General features: G+C 30.3%; 1 pseudogene across 1 annotated transcript; it reads left to right on the top strand.

Moving 5' to 3' along the window:
• The first annotated feature begins 4,270 nt into the window (after window positions 1-4,270).
• LOC105953380 (universal stress protein PHOS34-like) lies at window positions 4,271-6,509 on the top strand (annotated as a pseudogene). Its single transcript, XR_016034461.1, has 4 exons — window positions 4,271-4,454; window positions 4,550-4,625; window positions 5,152-5,270; window positions 6,198-6,509. The product of XR_016034461.1 is annotated as a universal stress protein PHOS34-like (transcript).
• Window positions 6,510-6,856: the final 347 nt, after the last annotated feature.

Here is a 6,856-nt window from a genome sequence, read left to right as displayed (position 1 = left end):
TCATTGCTTCCCATTTAGTGTTCGATGTACAAGCAGTGTCATTATTAATATGCATTTTTTAACATGTCAAGCAATATCATTTTTAATATTTTTTTCTAATGTATCGTATTGTTTGATGCAGGACTTTTCCCTATTGCATTGCTATAGTTCATGAGGAAAACGATGATAATCTGGACTGATTTTTAGCATTGGTAAAACAGACAATAAACGACGATTGTGTGTTCACGTTTATTTCCGACATACAACATGGCATTCTGGTCAAGCTTAAAAAAGTGTTTATAGACTCTTTTCACTCCTTTTGCCTCTGACATATGACAGGTAATTTGAAAAACAAGTTTAAATGAGTCCAACTTGTTACAGGGAGGCAATCGTTATATGATATGCATTTGAATTCTCAAAGACATTGTTCGACAAGAAAATTGAGAAGCTCAAAGTCAGTGTGTCAACCAGAATTGTCATTTTTTTGAATGACTTGCCTTATCATAATTGGACGAATGCGTATTTATTTCGTACTTGATTGTTTCGTTTATTTTCAATGTAGTATGTTTTTTTTTTTTACAAATGGAAACATATAACTGTAAAAAGCAAACAACTCACATTAAAATATGTAAATGTGGTAAAAGAGTGTTGTCAAATGAAGTAGCGAACGATAAACATCAACTTGCAACCATCAAGTATCTATCAAAATATGTAATTGCCATTGAAAAAGTATGTTGCAGAATGCACTTGCAAAAATTTTTGTGATTCGTGTACATGTAGCCAGTGAACTGCAAAATATCATAAAATACTGCAAATTGTAAACAATAAATAACACTTTACAGTAAATATAGCCTGAAAATAACAATATGCAGTATAATTACAACAAAAAAATATTTCGTATTGCCAAACTAACATTGCATAATCTAAAATCGCATAATCCCTTTTACAAATTCAAAATCCAAATTACTCCAACTAGCATTTAACGTTATAACAAAATAGAAATGTCAGTAAACGTATATATCATCTAGTAACAGAGGAATAAAGTGAATACAAAAGTCACATTAAGGTAGGCTTGATGTGTGCAAATCAAACATGGTTATGCATCATTTTGCACTAATGGTTGTCAGAAGCAATATTGTCAAAACTAGCTGATACTTAAATAGCCGCCATATTTATTTCGTCATTTGCACGTTCTAAAAAACTTTTTATGTCTCCGCATCAACAAAAAATAGATCTTCGTTTTCTTTCTACTAGACATGATCCAGTTGATTTTTTTTTCTTCCTTTCTTTGGATGACGTTGAACAGTCATTTGATGGCTTGTCCCCATCATTTGATTTGATTGTTGAATACGCGATAAGAAAAAAATAAGAACCATTCAAACCGTAAAAACGAACTTCAACAATTTTTTAATAATTGCAAAAATCAAATTCAATAGCAAAGAAGAGTTGTCTATGCAAATAACAAATAACAACTGCAAATACAAACAAGGATTTGCAAAATGCAAACTGAAATTGGAAACAAGTACTAGTTGCAAACAAGTTAAAAAAATGCAAAAAAACAGTTTAAATTCCCACAATATGCATGCTAAAACAAAATGCAGACCACAATAATAACAAATATGAACTGCTATTGCAAACGACTCAATAAGAACTTCGATTTGTAATTCGGGAACTACGAAATGCAAACTGCAATTACAATGTATATTACACTGCAAAGCACAATAATTTGCAGAGCAAATTAACATAAATGAGATACCGTAACGTAAGAAACTCAAAATTCAGGCCACAAACACATGAAAAAAAAACTTAGAGAAAATCCTATAACATCGATACTTTAAGAATGAAGGAAAATTGTAACTTAACATCGATGCTTCCAAGTCACCATGCTTTTCCACCGAGACCAAAATAATCATGAAAATTTGTGAATAAACCGTAATCAAAATTTCTAAAAATATATGGAATAAATATGAGAATCTTACTCAAAAACCTTCACGCTTTTGTACCATTTTTTCTGGATAACGAGGTTCTCTGATGATGCAATTACGGGGTAATGTATAAATCAAATAGGAAATATTAGATACAAATCGTTTAATTGTTATCGAAATATTCGAAATAAATAGCAAACAATAAAATACAAAATCAAAAATGGAACAAAATACAAAATTAATAAAAGCAAAAAAAAGTCAAATCGAAAACCCAACATGCGAAAAAAATTAACACAAAGGATATATCATTGTTTACCAAGACTTAATTGTGTTTTGGTCATCGTATGAATTCCAAACAGCAGACCCTAAACACCAGCTGTCGTTTACGAACAGCAAATCATTGGGAAACATCAAACGGGGCGAAGGCAAACTGGTTCAGCAAAAGAAACTGCAAACGACCTTCTAAATTGCAAACGCTCAGACAACCTAATCTATGGAAGGCTTCACAATTTGTAGAGAGATTTCGGTATTGAAGAAATCGATATCCAGAGATTTGCAATTTCAATTTTCGGATTTGCAGTAATAGGTAGATTTGGTAACTATTAGGTCAAACGAAAATGGGGAGAAAAATAAGAGATTTGATTTTGAGGATTTATTTTACCATATATTAATAGGGGTACTTTTGACAAATTACAAATAAAAAAATCTGCTGGAAATTAAATTTATTAGATGGATTTTAACACATATAATCTCTTAGAGGAGGACTTATATCAAATTGCCCCAAAAAAAGTATAGTTGGTATAATATGTAATCAACGGGTGTAATTTAAGAATTTTATAGTAGAGGGGAGATAAATGAATGTTTCTATTTAATATAGGGGAGGTAAGTGAAACTAATAGTCTAATACTACTATATTTGTTCTTTTAACCTCAAATTTAATTATGTACGGACACAAAAATCGATGATTATATGCAAAAAAAATATTGATCCGCATTATTAATAAAATTCACAGTTTAAATCTTGATATTATAAATCAACTTGTACCAAAAAATATTGGAAGCACACAATCATCAACATCACTAAATAGTAAGTATTACGAAAACACATAACTTACATATTACGATATGTTAGTACTTTTTTCTCTCTCTCTCTCTCACACACACATACACACACACACATATATATATATATATATATATATATATATATATATATATATATATATATATATATATATATATATATATATATATATATATATATATATATATATATATATATATATATATATATATATATATATATATCAACCTTTCAAAACCCAATAGATCTTCAATAAAATAAACTAAATAAATCCATTTTACAAACAACTCATTAGCAAATGATGACTTGGCTGTTCCAAAAGTTAAATATTAGTGCTCCAGTAATGAATTAAGAATATATTTATCGTTCTAAACTAATCTTTTATTTGTTTAGTCACTCTTATTAAATTCAGGGAAGGGTATTACTAATTTAATGAAGTAGTAGCATTTAACACTACTTTAATTTTAGTAGTGAAATTGAAAAAGTGCGATTTTTGTCACCTGAACGTGTTTTTTGCTTGAGGTAAAAAACCAATTTCATTAATCAAATAGCAAAAAGGCCTTGAGGATATCTCCCTCGTTACAAGAAGAAACAGACATAGAAGCTACATGGTGAGCTAAAAGGTTTCCGGAACGCTTAACAAAACTAAACTTACATGAAACAAAAGTCTTAGCAATTCAGCAACAATCTTCGAGGAAGGCTCCAAACGATGATTCCGTAAGTTCCCCTCCTTTGAGTGCCGTAATTACTTGAAGCCAATCCCATTCACGTAGGGTCGCGTGAGCTTCTCCATCAACCGGTCTCGGTCTACTCGAATATTTAATCGCTGACCACCAAATGCATTCCCAGCCTTCCTAGTATTTAGTCACTGAACGTGGTACACATACTAGCCCCTAATATTTAATTAGTAGAAACGGTAACCAAACGAGCCCTAAACATACCCTAGTAATTTCGATTTGGTAAACTATATTTAGAGGTCCTTATCAAGTAAAGTCAATTTATAATTTTATTAAAAAGTAAATTATTATTTTTTTCTTAAAGAGTATTCTTTTTAAAAGAATAAATAAAACCGGAATAATTGTCACACAAAACAAACCTGTGTGCCAAAATTCCATTAGAATTTTAGCAAAGCTGTTTTGCCTCTGAAAAGCCAAAGTATTTAAACCACAACTCTCTTCGAGTTTCTTCGAGACACCTCTGAAACTAAATATATATATATCTCTCAAATTTATTATTTCTAAAAATCATCGACAAAAATAATTATTCAGAAGAAGAATAAAATAAAGGAAAAAATGGCAAAGGCGCGTTTGGTTGGTGTCGGAATGGATTACTCAGCCACAAGCAAATCAGCTTTAAAGTGGGCAATCCATGATTTTGTTGAAGATGGTGATCAGATTATCATGATTCATGTTGCTTCTCCAAAAGCTGATCCCACAAATAAGCAGCTTTTTGCAGACACTGGCTCCCGTATGATTATTTTATTATTATTATTACTATAATTATTAATTATTTTATTCTAATTTCTACTAATTGTTTTTAATATTTTTTTGGTGATATATCAGCGTTGATACCTTTGGAAGAATTCAGAGAAATGAATGTATCAAAGCAATATGGACCACACTCTCCAAAACTAAACGAGTATATATGTTTGTTTATGTTTGTGTGATTAAATATTGTATTTTTTATAAAACAAATTACGACCACCCCTGAGAGGTAAGGTTAAATTATGAAAATATCCCTCATGTTTGTATAATTACAATCACCCCTCAACTATCTATTAGCTTACGGAAAAAAAATCCTCCACTTGACGAATTTAGGGGAGTTCATTCGGTAAAATTGTACTAAAATTGCGGTAAGTCAAAATTTTCATACTGTTTACGAATTTTTTTGTTCGTTCGTTTCGATTCGATCGGTTTACCGACCAGATGAACACCCCTAGGTAAATTTGGCATCGTAAAGGTGGGCGTGTAAGATAAGACATAGTTGATGAGTGGTTGTAATTGTACAAACAAGAGTGTTTTTTTCGTAATTATACCTTAACTAATCGGTGGCTGTAATTTGCCTTTTTTTTTATATGATATACGTATGTGTGTGTGCAATAAACACACTTTTGTGTGTGTGTGTGTGTGTGTATTGGAAATTATATATATGTATATATGTGCAGGTGAAGGTGGTGGCTAAGGTGTATTGGGGGGATCCAAGGGAAAAGTTGTGTGGTGCTGTGGAGCAGCTCAAGCTTGATTCACTTGTTTTAGGAAGCAGGGGTTTAGGTGCCATCAAAAGGTAAATTCTATTTTTTATTAATTATAATTTTACTATCGATGTTTATTTTATACAAATGTCTTCTTCTTTTGTTTATTTATTTATTTTTTCTAATTATATATAATTGATTGATTTAGTATGATGATTCTCTGACTAGTAATTATTAATAAATCGATTTAGTATGATGATTCTCTGACTAGTAAATATTAATAGTACATTAATGCTACTGTCAACTACAATGACATTATTGTACTAGAAATAGTAGGCTGGATATAATACTATTGTGTTGAAAGTAACAAATTATTGTTTTCATTGCTGGTCAGTATATATTATGAAAAAGTAATCAATAAAAACTAAATTAAAAAAAAAAAAAAAAAAAGGAAAGACAAAATTGGTGAAATTGGAATTAAATTAGTGTTTACAATTAGAGTCTAATTGAGTTTAAAGAATAGTGGGTAATCTTGTCATAAATATTTAGTTTGCATTTGCTTATAATGCTTACAGTGGTGAATGTATTTACGAAAGAGAAAAAAATATCTGAACCTAGAATAATAAAAGTTAGTGCTCAATCCTATTTGTACACAATTTGGTTAGTGTTTTTGGGATTGAATATGAATTATGACTCGATTTTATTTTGAGGTAATTGCAATCAGTACCCTATAAAATATCAAATTCCTAAAAAATTCCATCTAAAATATTAATTAGCAAAGACAGGAGTATATCATGTTTTTAGAAACTCCTAAGAATATAAAGTAAAATAAAAAGAAGTTGAATAGATCGAGTAAACGAACTTTAAAAAACCGGGTTGGGGCCAACTTGACTTTCTCAAAATAAAGTTATTGATTTTATTTTACAACAAACATTTTTATTTTATTTTATTACATAAACAATTGATTGATTTAGTATTCTGATTATATGACTAATATAAGTGCATATAAATTAATCAAGGGTGTTACTTGGAAGTGTGAGCAACTACGTCGTACAAAACGCAACTTGTCCGGTCACAGTCGTGAAGGGGACACCGTCGAGGGCCAAGCCTTAGCTTCGTCTATTATATTATTATACATTGCTGTGAATTTGAAGAAACGGGTATTGCATTCGAGTGTTTATGTTGTTTAATTTAATTGTCTCGTTGATACAAACATGAAATTAATTATTTTCGTTGTAAATTGAAATAATCCGACTTAAGGTTGAGCGGGGGTGATGTACGATAAAATTAAAATGCTCAGTGTGGATACGTTGTGGTTTTTGCAGTTGTGACTCGTGCGTCTTCTTCGTAAAATTTGAAGATGTGCATTGTTTCCTTTATTTTCCGTTTTAGATGGAAGTATATTCGGAAAATTACGTTTTTTTTTTTAAATTCTATTTTTATCCATAATGTAATATTGAGTCAAATACGTTATTATCAGGTTTAAATTTTTAATTACATATATACCGCTCGTAGTTCAACAATATTACAAATACACCCGTTGAAGTTTAATTTTATAAACTATCGAAACAACTATTTAGAATAAATCGACCAGCATCAGCGAATGGTGTGCAAAATCGGTCTGGGTAAATCGATTTGGGAAACCAACGAAAAGACAAAAAAAAAACCAATTTCAGTC

The sequence above is a fragment of the Erythranthe guttata genome, chromosome 11, assembly GCF_056151865.1.
Source record: "Erythranthe guttata isolate IM_541 chromosome 11, IM_541, whole genome shotgun sequence".
NCBI classification, from domain to species: domain Eukaryota; kingdom Viridiplantae; phylum Streptophyta; class Magnoliopsida; order Lamiales; family Phrymaceae; genus Erythranthe; species Erythranthe guttata.
This window is presented reverse-complemented; position numbering and strand designations above follow the sequence as displayed.